Source organism: Amblyomma americanum, chromosome 3 (assembly GCF_052857255.1).
Source record: "Amblyomma americanum isolate KBUSLIRL-KWMA chromosome 3, ASM5285725v1, whole genome shotgun sequence".
Classification (NCBI taxonomy): Eukaryota; Metazoa; Arthropoda; class Arachnida; order Ixodida; family Ixodidae; genus Amblyomma; species Amblyomma americanum.
Window position 1 is genome coordinate 81,318,213 of NC_135499.1, and position 20,413 is coordinate 81,338,625.

The following is a 20,413-nucleotide window of genomic DNA, read 5'->3' on the forward strand; positions in this document are numbered from 1 at the left end:
GAGGTTGTTGCCTTTCAACGCGTGCCACCTTTTGCCTGTCAAACGTGCTCGAGTTCCCGCTAGTCATGTCGTTCTTTATGAGCAGTTGGAAGCCCAATGAAAGTGGCTTGCAAAGAAGGCAGCGTAAAAAGGTAGCAACCCTTCCAGACACAGGCTAAGCATGCATAATTTGCAGCACAAATACTGGTGCAAGTACCCTTACAAGTAGGTACTTTGTCTCTGAGTATAGCAAGGTATGATCCACAAAGCACTGGCTTATGTGCAGAGTTCACAAAAAAGTGTAGGGCAAGTATTGTTTTCATATTGATGGTTTATTAAACCAGCCAAACAAATACAGTGATAAAGCACACCAACGAAAACATTCAGCCAGTAGCTTGGGAATTGCACCCTTTTCAAGTGCTTGGCCTCATTGCTTGCTTTGTAGCTTTCCGTTTAGTAGTTGCACTGTGGTGTTCAAGATTTTTCCTGCGTGCAAGCCAATGCAGCCCCACCCTGATGAACAAGGCAAACAAACCATCATAAACTTTATCACCACATGCAGTCGGCGGTTTTTCTATCTTTGCATGAAGCAACATAATCAGGTCATGCCCTACATGTTCTTTTCCCACAATATTGGAGGCAGATGTAAAAAAATGTTGTTTGCAAGCATTGACGAATGCTGCAAAGGAGGGTGCAGGAACCGACAGGCTGCCAAAGTCACCTTCTCCAGGTTTTTTGCATGCTTAAGTACAAGAGAACTTGGTTCTGATCGGCAAAGGTTGCGTTTTCTAGCCACAGTTTTCACTTATGCGACCTTGTAGCACTCCTGTGACCATTCATATGCTTATATGCAAGCCAGCCGGCAAAATAGACAATGTTGTTCTCTGCAACCGGAGACGGATAATAAGAAGGGAAAACTTCAACTACAACTGGCAAAGATGTGGTAGCTGGACAGAGAGAAGAAGCAGATAAAGAAAAACAAACTGGGAGAGTGGCTAGAAGACTAGACATGCCTTCAGCAGAGTTGCTGCTTTCCGACAGTTTGAAAAGGTTGCTAACTTAAAGATGCCTGAAACTGCCGGCAAGACGAGTTGCTGTTCAATCCAGATTTTGATCTAACAATTGCAAAGGTGTTTTCAAGTGCGTCCTGATTCAGACGTCTGGTAAGCACCGACAGGTCAGCAGCAATGCCCTCATAGTCTGGCAGAAGCCACAGATGCAAAGAGGCTGTCGTGCACAGCCTAACACTTTGATACTTTGGAAAACTGCAGTGCACTCCTGCAAAAACTCCTTATGCGCAGAACCTGCACACATTGAATAGGCATATGGAGACTTTCCTCGCTTCTGTGAACTATTTAAACTGTCAAAGATTCTGTCTGTCTTCTCGACAAATCTGGCCTGTGGGTAGCCTCTGGTGGCAATTGCTGGAATGTTACCAACGTGCATAATGCAGCAGCGCAATGGTTGTTGTACACCTGTGCTGCGGGTTCCACAGACGTTTTAGAAACAAAACTCAAATTAAAGCACCGAGCACTCAGCTTTGGAATGGAGCGAATTTGCAGTTCTCGATCCGTCTCATAAGCCTGTCGTATGTACGAGGTTTTCAATGTGTCACTGCCTATTCTGAAGTTGCAATTGAAAACACATTGCCCAAGCACTTGAGCAAGTGTGGTGCATCAAAAATAAAAAAAAGTGGTTCACCATTGACACTTAAGTAGAGCTTTTCAGGGGTTACAAGGTTTGAAAACAAATAAACGTTTTAGTTGCAAAAAAAAAAAAACAGCGCGAACAAACGGGGACTAGACGAAGAATACACAGGAACAAGCGCTGACTCTCAACTAAAGTTTAATCACAGGAAGCACACTTATAAAAGGAAACAGAAAACGAAAAAAACACAAAATCAGAACGCATGTGTTACTATGTGATATCCAGATATGCAACCTCACAGTCACGCAGGAGCAGGGATGGTTGGCTGACACATAATCTTGGTTTCTTTGTCATGTTATACGCCTCGATAATTTCCCTGATCAACTGGTCGGGGTGTTTGTACAAAATGTCAGTAAAATGCAAGGACGGAAAACATGATTGACACTCTCGGCAATGATCAACTAGATTAGTGGAGCGATTAGATTCTAATGAATTGAGATGTTCTCCGAGTCGTGTGTTAATACAACGTCCCGTTTGCCCAATGTATATCTGACCACAGGATAGGGGGATTTTATAAACTACCCCTTTGGAGCACGGCACAAAACTTTTAGCGTGCTTAACACCACAGGACGCTACAGATTTCTTGGGGTTGCGGGACTTATTTTCTACTGCTGAACAAATTTTACTGAGCTTATTCGGGGCCGAAAAAACCACATCAACTTTATACCTATGGGCCACATTTTTAAGACCATGAGACAGGCGATGTACATAGGGAAGGACTGCGAACTTTTTCCGTTTCTGTTCTTTCTGTGAAGACGGCAGCAATGTCGGCGCTTTAAGCTTTTTAATTATTTTATTGCAACCCAAAGTGATAAGCTCAGCTGGATATCCTGCTTCCTTTAGTCTCTTAGCCTGATTATCAAAGCTTTCTTGCATAGCATGGTGACAAGATTTTGACAACGCAGATGACAAGGATGAAAGAACAATTCCACATTTCACTACCTTAGAATGATGTGACTTATAGTTCAGCAGCGGTTTGTTGGCACGTGGCGCGTAATTCCAACACATGTGTCCCTTCCCCTCAGTCAAACATAAATCTAAAAATTGTATCTGGTTATCGACCGGTACCTCAGTGGTGAACTGTAAACCCCGTGCATTAGCTTTAAAGGCTTCTAACACTGTAGACATGTGCTTAGCATAGTCCGTTTTTTCAATGAGGATTAAAAAATCATCGACGTATCTGAAAATTCGGTACGGCATTCCACACAAATCTTTCTGGATAGCTCTATCCACGAATGACAGAAAAATATCACTAAGCGCAGGCGCTACTTTAGACCCAATGTTTTTTTTGCATTATGTATCACCAACTCGCCCGCTTATCTATCCTGTTGTTTTAGTTGCCCTGATCACAAACCATAGCCACAGGCTGCAGTCCAGGCCCAGCCAACATTTTGTGGCATTTGTAAAGAAAGTCATGCAGAACAGCCACAGGCGCTTCCTTATCTGCAAAGCAATAGCCAGGAGGCTGCTTCCACGGCGTACATATTCCTTTGGTGTGAACACAAGTGCCTTGTTCGCAAGATTTGGACCTTGCACTGCACTCTACTCTTCAAGGCCTTCAAACTTGATTAACAGTTACAAATGCTTAAAATATGCAAAGACAGCCAGAATGAACAAAAAGCACTGGAGCTTATGAATGCACCTGAGTTGCCAGCCGGACATTCATTTTTTCCAGCTTTCCAGGGTTCGCATGTGAAGCTGTAAGTTTTGGGACAACTTTTAGGCGTGCCTTCTTTTCTGTGTCGAAGAGATGCTGAAAATCTTTGAAATTAATGCAGTCAGAGCCAGCCTGCAATAAAGAACAAGGTTACAGTTATATGATATTGAATCAGAAAGAAGTTAAGAAAGAAAGTTAAGTTAAGGATGAGCTCGCAAAAATTAGATGGCTTGATGATAGCTTAGACTCAGAAGAAATTAGAGACAGCAGCGGAATTATTTACAAAAAATTTAAACCAAACGACACTGAAAGCACCCCAGGAAGCAGCACCCAAGGCAGCAGCACACAAGACAGCAGCACCCCAGAGGAACTGCCTAACGCTGATCAAGATGATGCTTGCTCTGCAGGGAGCGCATCCACAGCCGAAGGAAGAAAAAAAAATAGCTTCACAAAGGGCAAACAGTGCCAGGCTGCTAGAGATGAAAGCATTTTTATAGCAAATGGAAGCTTTAATAGAGAAAAATAAGCAAAAATGGAGTGAGAGAGAAGCGGGAAAAAGGCGGCAGCAGGAAGAGAAAAAAAGCCTACAAAGAAGAAACGCACTAGGAGTGAGCGAGGCACCGAAAATAAAAATGGCATTGCTGAAACGCGTGCTTGGAGTTCAGGTTGAAGCCATGTAGTGAAGGAAAATAAATTTTTCTGGAAAGAAATAGTGTATTGATACTTGTTCTAAAGGTTGCTGCCTTTGATCAAATTGAAAATCGAAGATGGCTATGTACGAATGAGAAACTGTTAATGGGCTTCTAAAATGCTGTTACAAAAAAAAAAATTGAAAAACAGCAAACTAAACTTCAAACCTAGTCTTTCTCCCTCTGCACCACAAATGCCTATCAAGCTCTGCAAATCTTCTTTGTTGTCAGCCATTAGCAGTATATCATCCGCGTACATTAGTCCCGGTAATGACTGTTTAATCCATTCACCTTGCTTGAAAAAAGAAAGGTTGAAGCCTAGTCTGCTCCTCCCTATTTTGGTCTCTAACCTTTGCAGGTACAACATGAACAACAAAGGAGACAGAGGACAGCCTTGCCTAAGCCCCCGCTGTATATCTATAGGCCCTGATACATTTTTTTCCCATTTTATGGGCACTCTGTTACCTTTATAGATATCTTTTAAAAGATTAATTACTCCATCTTCCACATCCAATGTACCCAGTATGCCCCACAAATCCTCTTGAATAACGTTGTCGTAGGCTCCCCTAATATCCAGAAATGCTAGCCATAGGGGCCTGTGTTTCTTTTCAGCAATCTCTATACACTGCATCAATGAAAACAGATTGTCCTCCAACCTCCTTTGTTTTCGGAACCCATTTTGTAGCTCTCCTAGCACCCCTTCGTTCTCCACCCAAGCCTGCAGTCTGTCCTTTATAGTCTGCATCACTGTTATGAGACGGTAGTTGCTTATGTTTGCTTTGGCCCACTTACCCTTACATATCATGTTCATTCAGCAACCCTTCCAGACACAGGCTAAGCATGCATAATTCGCAGCGCAAATACTGGTGAAAGTACCCTTACAAGTACCGTATTTACTCGCATAATGAACCCACTTTTTTATTTTATTTGTTTGCGCAGCGTTATCTGGCAGACACGGCACAACGCCTAACTTCGCCGCGAAAGGGCCCGAGTGTCCACTCTTTACTTTATGTTACTCTGTGAGTGTGGGACGTTAAATGACGTCACATCTATGCATGCTTTTGAAGCGAATTATAAACCAGTCTTTTTGTAGGATCTGCATTTTCAAGCCCGCATCTTTTGGAGGTTGTTGCCTTTCAACGCGTGCCACCTTTTGCCAGTCAAACGTGCTCGAGTTCCTGCTAGTCATGTCGTTCTTTATGAGCAGTTGGAAGCCCAATGAAAGTGGCTTGCAAAGAAGGCAGCGTAAAAAGGTAGCAACCCTTCCAGACACAGGCTAAGCATGCATAATTTGCAGCACAAATACTGGTGCAAGTACCCTTACAAGTAGGTACTTTGTCTCTGAGTATAGCAAGGTATGATCCACAAAGCACTGGCTTATGTGCAGAGTTCACAAAAAAGTGTAGGGCAAGTATTGTTTTCATATTGATGGTTTATTAAACCAGCCAAACAAATACAGTGATAAAGCACACCAACGAAAACATTCAGCCAGTAGCTTGGGAATTGCACCCTTTTCAAGTGCTTGGCCTCATTGCTTGCTTTGTAGCTTTCCGTTTAGTAGTTGCACTGTGGTGTTCAAGATTTTTCCTGCGTGCAAGCCAATGCAGCCCCACCCTGATGAACAGGGCAAACAAACCATCATAAACTTTATCACCACATGCAGTCGGCGGTTTTTCTATCTTTGCATGAAGCAACATAATCAGGTCATGCCCTACATGTTCTTTTCCCACAATATTGGAGGCAGATGTAAAAAAATGTTGTTTGCAAGCATTGACGAATGCTGCAAAGGAGGGTGCAGGAACCGACAGGCTGCCAAAGTCACCTTCTCCAGGTTTTTTGCATGCTTAAGTACAAGAGAACTTGGTTCTGATCGGCAAAGGTTGCGTTTTCTAGCCACAGTTTTCACTTATGCGACCTTGTAGCACTTCTGTGACCATTCATATGCTTATATGCAAGCCAGCCGGCAAAATAGACAATGTTGTTCTCTGCAACCGGAGACGGATAATAAGAAGGGAAAACTTCAACTACAACTGGCAAAGATGTGGTAGCTGGACAGAGAGAAGGAGCAGATAAAGAAAAACAAACTGGGAGAGTGGCTAGAAGACTAGACATGCCTTCAGCAGAGTTGCTGCTTTCCGACAGTTTGAAAAGGTTGCTAACTTAAAGATGCCTGAAACTGCCGGCAAGACGAGTTGCTGTTCAATCCAGATTTTGATCTAACAATTGCAAAGGTGTTTTCAAGTGCGTCCTGATTCAGACGTCTGGTAAGCACCGACAGGTCAGCAGCAATGCCCTCATAGTCTGGCAGAAGCCACAGATGCAAAGAGGCTGTCGTGCACAGCCTAACACTTTGATACTTTGGAAAACTGCAGTGCACTCCTGCAAAAACTCCTTATGCGCAGAACCTGCACACATTGAATAGGCATATGGAGACTTTCCTCGCTTCTGTGAACTATTTAAACTGTCAAAGATTCTGTCTGTCTTCTCGACAAATCTGGCCTGTGGGTAGCCTCTGGTGGCAATTGCTGGAATGTTACCAACGTGCATAATGCAGCAGCGCAATGGTTGTTGTACACCTGTGCTGCAGGTTCCACAGACGTTTTAGAAACAAAACTCAAATTAAAGCACCGAGCACTCAGCTTTGGAATGGAGCGAATTTGCAGTTCTCGATCCGTCTCATAAGCCTGTCGTATGTACGAGGTTTTCAATGTGTCACTGCCTATTCTGAAGTTGCAATTGAAAACACATTGCCCAAGCACTTGAGCAAGTGTGGTGCATCAAAAATAAAAAAAAGTGGTTCACCATTGACACTTAAGTAGAGCTTTTCAGGGGTTACAAGGTTTGAAAACAAATAAACGTTTTAGTTGCCCTGATCACAAACCATAGCCACAGGCTGCAGTCCAGGCCCAGCCAACATTTTGTGGCATTTGTAAAGAAAGTCATGCAGAACAGCCACAGGCGCTTCCTTATCTGCAAAGCAATAGCCAGGAGGCTGCTTCCACGGCGTACATATTCCTTTGGCGTGAACACAAGTGCCTTGTTCGCAAGATTTGGACCTTGCACTGCACTCTACTCTTCAAGGCCTTCAAACTTGATTAACAGTTACAAATGCTTAAAATATGCAAAGACAGCCAGAATGAACAAAAAGCACTGGAGCTTATGAATGCACCTGAGTTGCCAGCCGGACATTCATTTTTTCCAGCTTTCCAGGGTTCGCATGTGAAGCTGTAAGTTTTGGGACAACTTTTAGGCGTGCCTTCTTTTCTGTGTCGAAGAGATGCTAAAAATCCTTGAAATTAATGCAGTCAGAGCCAGCCTGCAATAAAGAACAAGGTTACAGTTATATGATATTGAATCAGAAAGAAGTTAAGGTGCTTATTACCTTTGCTTGAGTGTTTAGAATGCGATGAATTTGTCGCCTCCATCTTCAGCGATCATTTTTTTCTACGACCCCGGCATTTGAACACGTTTCATGTCGTCTAGGCTGCATTGCGTATCTTCCAAGCTTGAAAAACTGGCGTTCTGATCACCGCTGCACTGCAAGTCGCTGCGCTGTTCAATTCCGCTTGTGCTGCATCGTACTTTGCGCTTCTTAGCTGGAGGTATTATCATGTATGCAGGAAGATTAGGAAAAATTTTCGTGACTCGCCGCGCGCCTGGCTAAGAGGAGCGTCACGCTGCCCTAGTGAGTGCGAGCTTGTCCATGCATCAGAGCGAGGCCGGGCCGTCTTCTCTTAGCGTTGCGTAAGAGGCTTTGAGCTGTCATCGGAAAGCGGCTTCTGACCACGCCACGGATAGCGCCCGGCAAACTGCTTCACTGGAGAGGGTCTGAAACGCCAAGCGCGGGAAGCTAGCGGCAATGACTGAGGAAGAACGAGCTGGCTTGGCGGGGCATGCGAGCACAGACGGCATGGGGGAAAACGCCGAGGAACCTGCGTGCAGTGCACGCACATAGTACATTCGGAACCAGGCTGAGTCTGATCATCCAGCCGAAAAAACTTCTTCACCGGCCATCTGGCAATCTTTGTAGCAATAAAGTTGCAAAATAATGAGTGATACTACAGCTCATTAACTGTGTCAACAATTCTCTTGCAACTGTGATTAACCAAGCTTAACTACAACATAATTAAAGCTTTTGCTTGTATTTCCAGGCTTAACCACAGTTAAGCCCCAACCATTTTTCCCTCTGTTTCCACTCCCACCTGTTTCAACACCTCGTACATTTCGCAGTTTTTCATGCATGCATTTCTTATTTTCTTTCCATCTCAAGGTTGCGAGTGGACAAGCGGCAAGACAAGAATGATGTTAGACTATTATGAGCAGTACTTTCCTCAGATCGGATTTATAAAAAATTTGAAGGCAAAAAAAATTTTTGCTGCCATTGGAAAAACATTTCGGAAACACTAGGCATAATTCAGGCAGGAGAACAGTGCTGCACCCGGTACAAAACCATTCTAAAAAGAAAAAGTGCAACCAGCCAGCAGAACCGAAAATCTGGAAACTCTCCCTGCGACGATCCTTTTGAGGATGAGCTCGCAAAAATTAGATGGCTTGATGATAGCTTAGACTCAGAAGAAATTAGAGACAGCAGCGGAATTATTTACGAAAAATTTAAACCAAACGACACTGAAAGCACCCCAGGAAGCAGCACCCAAGGCAGCAGCACACAAGACAGCAGCACCCCAGAGGAACTGCCTAGCGCTGATCAAGATGATGCTTGCTCTGCAGGGAGCGCATCCACAGCCGAAGGAAGAAAAAAAAATAGCTGCACAAAGGGCAAACAGTGCCAGGCTGCTAGAGATGAAAGCATTTTTATAGCAAATGGAAGCTTTAATAGAGAAAAATAAGCGAAAATGGAGTGAGAGAGAAGCGGAAAAAAGGCGGCAGCAGGAAGAGAAAAAAAGCCTACAAAGAAGAAACGCACTAGGAGTGAGCGAGGCGCCGAAAATAAAAATGGCATTGCTGAAACGCGTGCTTGGAGTTCAAGTTGAAGCCATGTAGTGAAGGAAAGTAAATTTTTCTGAAAAGAAATAGTGTATTGATACTTGTTCTAAAGGTTGCTGCCTTTGATCAAATTGAAAATCGAAGATGGCTATGTACGAATGAGAAACTGTCAATGGGCTTCTAAAATGCTGTTACAGAAAAAAAAATTGAAAAACAGCAATTACGGCACTTCTATACAGATGTCTTCACTTTTTTCTTGCCCTGTGGGCTAAGTTAGGACATCTTGGTCTCGGCATGCAGCACGTCACTTTCTGCCTCTTATTATTTCTTCGAAAACTTTCTCGCGCTTGAGTTCTCCTAGCCTGCATAAAACCATTTATTCAGTCGTTTCCTTTTCACTGTCGGCATCGTCTGTGCCCATCCACTGTACATCTGTGGGCAAGTCTTCTGGCTCATCTGGCTGTATGCCTCCTGAGTCGATGCATATGTTGTGGAGGATGCAGCATACCGTAATGAATTTGTTCAGCCAGCTGAGTGAAGCTCCAGAAAAATTAATTGCCGAAATTGTTTTTTCAGAATTCCGAAAGCATTTTAAATTAGAACCTTGGTTTCAGAAAATTTGGCGTTAAGATCCCCATGCTGCATCGAAAGCCCCATAATCCTGGAATGGTATCAGCAAGTACTGACGCGTTGAGTATGCTGCACCCCCAGAACATGATATTGCCCACTTCACATACTGCCGGCAGCTTTTTGAGGAGCGAAGATTTTCAAACACTCTTGAGTTATGGATCTTGCTCGAACAACCTACACAAGTGTTAACAAACCTACGCTTGTTGTCGCAGACCGCCTGCAGTGTCAGTGATTAGTAGTCATAACTGTTGCAGTAGGTTGCTGGTAAATTGTTACTGGGGGACTCAAGTTCAACGTACGACCCATCCAGAGAGCCCTATGCCGGGAACTCCAGAAAGCTGCGAAAAAAGAAAGTAAATGACAAAGGTTTCAGACAGAAATGAAATGCGCACAAACATTGCAAAAGAGGTTGCGTGGCTAGTCATGTAGCCCTTTTATACAGTAGCACACAGGGAAGCACACAGGAATACTACACCAAATGAATAATAGCTGCAGACAACAATGCAGACGCTGTCCATGGCTATACCCCACAAATCAGATGTGTGCGTGGCCTTGTGCCATGCTCCTCGAACAACTAAACGGTGGGCACTGCGAGTCAGTGAACACACCCTATTATGTTGTAAGTTGAATGCCGAATACTGCTGCCATTTTTTTTATTAAACTTTATGTGCTGCGTTAATAGTTATGAATGACTCAAGAAAGAACATAACATTTTGTCCTTATGTACTAATGTGCTCAACATGAATAAATGTTGAAAATGAATACTGCTAGTCTTGGTCACTTACCAACCACTGAGTTCTCTGCGTCATGGCCAGGGCTGCCGAGATCAGAGTAATTATTTGAGATCATTCTCTCTAAAATTTCTTGAGTCGGCGAAGGCGGCTCATTTTAGTCTGAAATGGAAGAAGCATATACGACATGGACCACTGTTAACCAACATGCATGTAGGATCAGACTGAGCAGCTGAAAATTACACAAGGACGCTAGCACTGCAAAATGACATTGCTACCGTCCATCACTATTGTGTTCTTGGCTAGTGTTCTTGTGCCATTTTCAGCTGCTCTGCGAACCCAGAACGAAACACAAGCACAATTTCTACCACCTTCAGCTGCTTGGAATTATTTGCTCAAAGGGCATAAATGATCCAGTACATATAATGCCATCTGCTGATGCAAGGACATCTGTTTGTAGCTTATGGTGTAGTAGATAGAACTGTCTCACAGGACCTTTGTTACAATGTTTGGTTTTAGCTCTGCATTCAATGTCAGGAAAGTGCACCAGCAGAAATGAAGCAAACAATCTTGGGATCACCTAGCATTTATTCTGGCTCCTTGTTCAACACTATTATGCCGATGACTACTATTCGGCAAAAGGTACAGATGCAACGCTTAGCCTATAGAGTAGAATGGATGCGTGTACGAACAGTACAGTTTACATGATAAGCATTGCATCATGCAGTCGGAGCCAGTGATTATATAAATCAAGACTATCGTGTCTCATGTGCTGCCTACATCACGTGGGCACAAAACTGCTTACGGACAACAGCAGAAGGTAGCGCAGTCTTACCAAGGCAAAGCTGCCTATCGCATGTGGTGGCACATGCAGCTGGTGGGGCCGTAAAGTCCTGCGCGAAGGCCTCCATGTCCGCTAGCACAGTGGAACGCTGGTGTCCCTGATCCTTGCTCGGAGCAGCCTCTTTGTCTTTGCAGGGCGCCGATACTCAGCGCTGCACTGCGCGAGGTTTGTAGTGGCATTCCTGCGCCACGTCGCTGACTTCCTGGAGCAGCACTTCACGGCTCGAGTATTCTTCTTCTGTTCCAGACCTATATAGTATTAATAGAGTGCCTTCATCAGCATCTTTAAGCAGATTTGCAGTGCGGTGTACTCAAGCGTTTTGCTCAGGAGAGATTTAAAGTACTCACTTCTTCAAGTTGTCTGAAACAAAGTTCAAAAGAATCAGGTCGAACCTGTCTTTTACACTTCGTGCGCTGAAATCTTTTCCCGTAGCGGCTAACAGCATCGTGGCGATCTCGGCCCATTTTGCGCCATCGCGCATGGCGTCTATCTCCAAGACTGCCTTTAAAATAAGTATGTCGTCGGCCACGTAGAAGCGCTTGCGCTTTATACTGCGAGACAAACGCGCAGCTTCGTCTGACGCGGCCATTGCCTTCCTTCCCTCGGCACCTCGGGATACTGGGGATATATTCACGCCTCGGATATCTCGGGACGCTTTAAGGCTCAGCTTGGCTCGTCTTGTCTCTTTGGATCAAATCTCGTGAGGTACTGAAAAAAAAAAAACTGCTTGTTTCGTCTTGTCTGTTTCGAACAAATCCCTTGAGGCGATCGTGTCACACGTGACTGCGAGATTCCGGTAAATTGGACGGCAGACCCCATACGTCTGCGGAGTACGTCTCAAACGCCTGGACGTTCCGGTAAAGTGAGCGCATGCGTAGCAGGCATCCGGTATTACGGTATACGTCTCCGGTAGTACGTCTACGGTATGCTAAAAACGTCTAATGCTGTCAAGTGTTTCTTCAGTTATTTTGCTAAGCATTTTCTTCATCAAATCAAACTGTTCATTCAATTTTTCTTGCCTTGAAGTTGCCCGAATGACTTTGCGACACATCAGACTTCAAGCAAGCCCTCTGCTTTTTCTTGCAGTCTTTGTGCTTCTTTTTCCACTGCAAAAGGTTTGTCCAAGGTTCGGCACTGGGCTCATGTAGCATTAATGCTCAACATAGTGCATGCGTTGCGCCTCTACATTTCACCTTCCTTTGTTGTTACCACTGACAATGAGAGATTTTCGCGTATACTTTCTGGCAGGAAATCTTTGGCACAACTTCAGCTTTTAAATGTACCTAATCAGGCTTTTTAAGCCATCAAAGGACTTCTCAGTGATCTGCTTCCCGGCGTAGACAGTGCGAGGCACAAGTCGACCATTTGCATAAACCGTAATATCGATGTTCTCCGACAGTGTCAGGCACATTTCCACACAGGGAATATTGTTCCTTGTGCCCAGCTGGTATAATAGAACCGTTGCTTCAGTAACATCAAGGGACCAGCCTAGAATCTTTTGACTGTCTTTGCCAAGCGAGATAACATGAGAAATGAAGATTCAGTACTCTCCAGTGGCGCGCTGTTATCTGCTGGGAAGCTGATGTTCATTGCTCTGACTGCTGTGGTTGCACACTTGCACTCTGGATCAGCATTTAGTGGCCTATAGACAGTGCCTACGTGCAGGACGTGTCCGTCTTTGTTTAGTTTGCACCAAATGCTTTCGACATTCGGTACATCAGGCATAGACATGAAAGATAAATCATCCCTCAAGATAATAGCCACACCCCCTCCTCTCTATGCTCTATCTTTGCGCAGAATAGCATAACCTGGCAGAACAACTTCATTATCTGAGACGTTAGAGTGAAGCCACGTTTGAGATATAGTGACCACGTCCGGACTCAGTGCTATCAATAAAGCTTCCAGGCATTCCACCTTGTTGACAAGACTTCGCGCATTTAAGTTTAGAAGGGTTAATTTTGATGAGATCGCGTGGTTCTGCGGACTGAGCTGGATTCTTCGTCGTTATTTGGTTTTATCTCAACCATATCATCGCTTTCAGTGTCCCATGCAAAAAGGCGGCCAGCTATGCGAACTTATTGTAAGTTAGCATTACCTTCTCTTTCCGGTCCTGATTTTCTTTAGTTTTATTCCAAAGCTTTTTCCTTATGTCGCGAACATTGCGTGAAAAATCTTCACCAATAGAATATCTGGTATTTTTCAGCTTCTTACAATTTTGAGGATTTTTGCTTTGTCTCTGTAGTCATGTAACTTAAAAAGGACGGGTCTAATATAGGTGTCGTCATCTGGTTTTGGTCTACCAAGTCGATGAATTCGATCTATTTCCGCAATGTCAACATGAATTATGTCTTTCAGAATTCCATCTACAACTGCCTCCTGAAGCGTTTCAGGGGATTCTTCCTCAAGTTCATTCAAGCCGTAAACAATCAGATTGCACCGACGACCCCTGTTTTCAAGATCATCAAGTTTCTTGGCCATAGTATCCACGGGCTGCTCAAGTACGGTCACCTTCTTAACACACTCTGAGACTTTTTTTTCAAGTACACCAATCCTCTCAAGTTTTTTGTCTATTGCGGATAGTTTTTGGTTGGTTACTGTTTTGCCCTTTTTAATTTCTTGTATGTCAGCTGCGATTGCTTTCAATTGGGCTTCTAATGACGTGTCCCCTGGACCCGGATTTGATTCAACATCTCCCCAAGAAGCAGTAAAAACCGCAAATCACAAAACATTTCAAAAATAGGCTGTGGGCACGATAGCATGAGCAGGCAAACATCATTACTGCGGTAACACTTTCCATATCGTCTGCTCACCTAAACGAAGAACAGAAATGGATTTGAGGCCATGATCCTCGCGTTGCCGCCGTGCCCACTGCCGAAAGCTACTCGGAAGCCTTCTTTTATACTGGTTGCTGTCGTTGACGATCGGGCGTGCAGATCCAACGTTGAAAAATTGGTGCCGCTGGGAACGCTGGTTTGTCTCTCTTTAATAGGCATCAGAATGATCGGACGAGTCACCGTAGGTAGCCCGGAAGTGCATCAACGGTGTGGCATGCTCCGTTGTCGGTCCTGGTGACAGCAACAACCAAGCAAAAACCTGGACGAAGAACAGAAATGGATTTGAGGCCATAATCGTCGCGTTGCCACCATGCCCACTGCTTTTTGCAGCTTCACCTTCATTCGTCGCAACGCCCGGCGCACGTTAGCAGTTTTGCTTCTGGCGACACCCTTTGAACATCTTCGAGACAGCTGGTTCTGTGTTAATTTGCGCTGGTACTTGCAGTGAACACATGCAATGGCTGTACCGTCCCTGACCACAAGCCTGCACCTTTTGGAAATGAAATTTCCGTTTAATGATGGGAACTTACCAGTAACTGCTTGTACGCCTGCACCAGATATTCAGATGCATATTCAGCTTACTAACGTGTTCGATTAGTGCCTCCGCATCTGTTGGCTCTGAAATATCTCACTGAAACAACTTCTTTTCTCTTATGTAAGCTTCAGCCACAACAACAGACTCCCCTTGCAGCTGTGTAGCCGACAAGTAAATTTTTTCTAGCTTCTGCAAAACCAATTTGCTTGTTCTCTGGCAGCATCCAATTCACGCTTAGCATAGTGAATACATTTTTCGCAGCTTGGCAAGGCGATTTTTTACCACATATTGGGTATTTTTAGGCTTCCATATGGTACATACGCGTTTTTCTCGACAGAAGCCTCATTGTTCGGCTCCTCGGGACTGTCGCTATCAGGCGTAGCTGTTGGCTGATTGCCTTGTGTGCTTGAACACCGCCTCCATTTTGCTGCAGGAATTTTCTGCTCACAGATGTTCCTGTCCTTCCTCTTTGGGAGCGACTTCGAAACATACTTTGGTGCATCCGGAAAGATGGTTGGAACAGCATCATCTGCAAGCAGTGGCCGGTCTCGAGGGATCTCCACGACTTCACCGTTTATAGTTGTTTTAAATGTGCGCTGAGCGAAAATTCCTTCGAAATGGCGCTCGCACACAACTTGATGTCACGTGACCAAATCTCGTGACGATCAGGGTCAGTGGGTACACGGAAAAGGGAGCGGGGTTCCTTGCACGACCGGTAACCACTGTTGCAGCCCGGCACAAAATATGTGGTGTCCCTTTTGTCTCGTCGTCTCTCCGTCATTATGCACACATTAATCCAACTCTTCAGCACAGGCAGACGTCAACAATAAACCGGGAACACACGGCAATGCAACGCGCATAACAAAACACAAATCCTTCGCCGCTGTTGTATCGTAGTAATGATAATTAGCAATGAAACAGTACACGTAGCATACGGTCGAGCCGATCTGTATTCTCCTACTTCGTCGTCTTCCTTCCCCCCATGCGCGCGAGTGCGTGCAGCGCACTTGCCACACTTCATCTTTATCACATTTCCGCCGCACTTAAAAAAAACAAAATGTCTAGCGGATGTCATAGTCTTTGAACCATGCGGGCCGCTTCTTTTTGCGAGTACTTCGGCGAGGCGGCGCAGGAGGTGAAGCCGCAGTTGCCGCTGTGGATTTACTACACGAGGGTTGAGGAGCAGCTGCCGATTCCGGAGCGGGCGGAACGGCTGGCATCATATGGATTGAAGGCGCGTCCGAAGAAGGACTGTGGACTGGGCGGCGGCATTCGGTTGCCGTCGATAGGCGGCGAAATATCAGCGAAAAGGGCCGCTGGAGCTGCGGAGGACAGTTGCTGCTGAACTACTTTTGGGCGAACCGCAGAAAACTTGGACGAGTGCCACACTCGCCCATCATCCAGCAGATAAGATGCAGGTCCACGCTACTCCACAACCTTCCGAGGCTCCGAAAACCGAGCTGACAGTTTGCCTCGCACATTTGGTTTGCGGACACGCACGTACTGGCCAATCTGAAAGTCACGACACTGGGCGCCACTCCGCTGGTCCGCATAAAGCTTGTATTGCGCTTGTTTCTCGTCAAGCCTCTGCCGCAAAAGCTTAAGCGCTTTTGTCGGATCCATTGAGAAGGACTGATCCGGCAGTCTTACGACGTTAAGTCTTGTGCGGGGCAACCGGCCATGAAGTAGGACAGCTGGTGCAATTCCTGTCGTGGCATGGGGTGTACAGCGGTAGACACCGAGGTAGTCCACAATCGCTGTACGTAGGTCGCGTCGCTCGCACAGAGCTAGCTGAATGTAGGACTTAAGCACTCGATTGAATCGTTCAACGAGTCCATTAGCTTGGGGATGGTACACTGAAGAGTAGCAATGGCGTATCCCCCGTTCGCGGGGGAAAGTTTGCATGGCCATCGATGAAAATTGAGGTCCGTGGTCAGAGACAATCTCTTGAGGGTAACCCTCACGAGCGAAGAGGCCAAGCAGGAATTCTTGAACGGTTTGAGTTTGAGTCCGGCTTGGGACAGGCGCTTGAGAACAGCACGAAGGTTGGTCAGGTGCTCCTGTCGGCAGGTGCCATGGACTATGATGTCGTCGATGTAGAAGAGGACACCTTTGCACCCTTATAAAATTAAGTGCATCATCTTTTGAAAAGCCGAAGGCGCCGAAGCAAGGCTGAAACACACTCGTTTGAAGCGGAAGAGGCCATCATGGGTAATGAATGTGGTCAATTCCCAACTTTCAGGGCTAAGTGGTACTTGATGGTAAGCCGAGGCAAGGTCCAACTTCGAAAAACGCTGTGACCCGGCCAAGCTATGTAGAAGTTCTTCCGTTTGAGGCAAAGGAAAACTGTCGACCACAATAGCCTTGTTCGGCTCACGCAAATCGACGCACATTCGGATGGAGCCATCTTTTTTCCGAGCCACGACTATGGGTGAAATCCACTTGGAAGCGTCGACCCGTTCAATGATGTCTTGAGCTTCAAGCTTCTGGAGTTCCTCGGACACCTGCTGACGAATGGCAAACGGCAGCCGTCGGAGCTTGCAAGCAACAGGAGAAACGGAATCCTGCACTCCGACTTTGTGCACGTAGCCACGAGCAACTCCGAGTTCCTTGGAGAAGAGATGTTCGAAGTGTGGACGTAGCTCAGGAGGTAACAGAGGCGTATCAGGTGTCATGGAAAGACATTCCAACGATGCACCTTTGATCTTCATTTGTAGAGCGGCAATGGAATCCAGGCCCAGCAGCGTTGTGCCTCCCGAGACAACGTACAACAGAATGCAGGCGGTACGGTCGTGGAACTTCGCTGTGGCAACAAAACACCCTTGGACTATAATCCGAGACTTAGAATAGTCCAATAGTTGAACTGCAGTCGATTTAAGCGGGAAACATTTAGCGAAGAATCGGTGGTATAGATCTTCAGAAATAATTGACACAGATGAGCCGGTGTGAATCAGGAAGCGGATGAACTTGCCTTCAATCAGGACTGAGGTGAAAATTCCGTTTTTTTGACTTCAACATTGAGAATAGACGCACTGCTGGAGCCATCCGGCATCGACGATGTGTCAGCAGTATCTGCAACTTGCTGAACTTGAACAGGACGGTCGGACGACTTGCAGAGAGAGTCGAAATGGCCCACCTTGCCGCACCGACGACACTTGCGGTTGCGGGCTCGGCATGCAGGGTTGTTCGCTTGGTGAGTTGTAGAACCGCAGCGGTAGCACATGCGCTCTGGTATTGCAGCAGCAGGTTGTGATGGTTGACTTTGGCACTTGCAGCAATGGGCCTGAGATGGTGTTTGTCTCGATCCGCGCTCGCATCTCACGCGATGTACTGGAGCGTCCTCCTCAGCCAATTCCCTGGCTTCCCGGGAAGCTTGCTCACACTGTCGAGCAAGGAGCATGGCGCGCGACAGAGTCAAGGAGGAGCCTTCCATGAGTAGGCGCTCACGCAGATGGCAACTCGAGGTCTTCTCCACCAGCTGGTCCCTGATCATATCGTCCGCCATGGTCCCAAACCCGCAGTCGCCGACAAGGCTGCGAAGGACAGCGACGTACTCATCGGTTGTCTCTCCTGGAGCCTGAACTCGATGGCGAAAGCGATGACGTGCGGTGATTACATTCACGGACGATTTGTAATGCTCCGACAGGATGGATATCGCCGCATCAAATTCGTCAAGGCGGGGCGCCTCGTCACCGGAGTGCGAAGCCGCAGCTGTAGGCGCTGGAGTGGACGACGGCAGCGCCAATGTATTAAAAATGCGCTGACCTTCCAGTCCGAGGCAATTCAGCAGGATGGCCTTCCGCCTGTCCGCACCCAGAGTAGAGGCACCAGAGGCCAGCATGTAATTCCGGAACGCCAGCTCCCATTGCTCCCATGGAAGGGCAGGACGACCAGGAGTCGGCAGGAAGGGTGGTGGTAGCTGAAGCCCAGAAAAGCTCATGACGGATGGTGAGCAGGCCACGTGAAGGTCCCGAATCAAAACAGCATCCTCGTCGCAAAAATATGTTGTATCGTAGTAATGATAATTAGCAATGAAACAGTACACGTAGCATACGGTCGAGCCGATCTATATTCTCCTACTTCGTCGTCTTCCTTCCCCCCATGCGCGCGAGTGCGCGCAGCGCACTTGCCACACTTCATCTTTATCACAGCCGCCAGCACGTGAAACGACTCTCCGCTCGAGCAGTGCTTCCCACACTCCTTTTACTAGCAGCGCCCCCTGGCCGCCTGGCGCGCGTGTCATCGCTGCGACGGCCTCGCCTTCTCCATTGCTTCCCAACCCGGACGACACACTGCCCAAGGTTCTAGAGCACTGTATCGAAGGAGACCGAATGACATTCGATGCATCAAATGACATTCGGTTGGAATGAAATGAAATTTGCCGTGTGGCATGGGTATAAGTTAAGGACAACATGACGAGCCATGGAAAGGAGAATGATAGGTGTAACATTAAGAGACCGGAATCGGGCAGAGTAGGTGAGGGAACAAACGCATTTTAATGGCATCCTAGTCGAAATCAAGAAGAAGAAATGAGCTTGGGCAGGGCGTGTACTGCGAACGCAAGATAATCACTGGTCCTTAAGGGTAACGGAGTGGAGGATTCCAAGAGAAGGCAAGCGTAGCAGGAGGCGGCAGAAGGTTAGGTGGGCTGATGAGATTAGGAAGTTTGCAGGCATTTGGTAGGCTCAGCTGGCAAAGGACAGGGTTAATTGGAGAGATGGGAGAGGCCTTTGCCCTGCAGTGGGTGTAGTCAGGCTGATGATGATGATGGTGATGCTCCAGGAAATTGTGCGGCGGCTGGGGTCAGCGTACCCCCTGAACCATGGGAGCGTAACGGAAGGGCCTCGAAATCCTGGGTCGACGTAATACCTAGCCGGGTTGGTGTTAGGCCTAGCCGGGTGGGCGTTAGGCCTAACCACAGCAGCCGTTCCCGTTGACCTGGCTGTGTTGGGTTCGAGCGGCGTTGTGAGAAGCAGTTCTTGCTCCTGTGTTGCCAGCTTTTCGCACTCCAGCGCGCTTCCAGTTGTCGCTAGCAGCTGCTGGACTAGGGACGGCAGCGAGCAGAAATCGTCTTGTGTTGATGGTGTGCTGTCGGTCGATTCCATGGCTCGTTCGGCCAGACGAGCCCCCACTTGTCAGGTCATGTTTATTTTCCGAGCAGAATCCCACGCTGTTACACGTCCGGTCACAAAGTCGTCAGCCTCAACAGACACACACCGCGCACACTCGACACTTCCTGCTTCCCGCCTTCAACTCCCCGTGCACTTCCCACACTCCCCTGCGCATACATCATGCCCCTTTGCGGCGGTCTCCTCCAAACCTTGTCCCGGAGTCCCGTGACATGCACCAGTCCCTTACTGTGCTGTCTGTATAACACTAACTACCTCATCTCTGACATCAATTTTTCTCACCATCTGGCAGGCACGAGTAAACAAGGGCTGTAATAAGGGAGGTTAGGGATTACTTCCTGCTTGCGCTCTTTACATAATTTGCTTTGAGCACTCTGTTCCAAGCTTCGATCCCGTTGTTCGTGGTAAGCACAACATCAAATTCAAGCTGATAGTACAGAACCCAAAGCTTTTTCATAGGTAGCCACAGTGTGTAAAAAGAAGTTTGGAACTCTTCATTTTGCCACTACTCTAAAGTCATGGGAGCTTCCAGTGAGTTCTCAAATTCATCTGGATTAGAAGCGTTGGCGGTGCACTTTTTAAGATTAAGGGCGTTATCAAGATGTGACACACTATTTTGTTTTCTGCGGAGCCATCTCTGCCGCGCCTGACCTGTATGAAAATCACAGATGGATATGTTATTTCCTGGAAACACTTGGCGGATGGCACTCATCTCTGCCTGACTTATCCACCAT

The 20,413-nt window shown here is 46.6% G+C and overlaps 1 protein-coding gene across 7 annotated transcripts in view; it reads left to right on the plus strand.

The window, feature by feature from the left end:
- Nucleotides 1-20,413, plus strand: part of LOC144124691 (uncharacterized) — a 202,869-nt gene that overhangs the window by 36,658 nt on the left and 145,798 nt on the right. The window contains exon 3 of one of the 7 annotated variants that reach the window (XR_013313255.1): nt 8,303-9,779. The exons of the other annotated variants lie outside the window; for them this stretch is intronic. The gene's annotated coding sequence lies outside the window, so the exon portion shown is untranslated. Of the gene's footprint in view, nt 1-8,302; nt 9,780-20,413 lie in introns of those variants that run through there. 7 annotated transcript variants of the gene reach the window in all.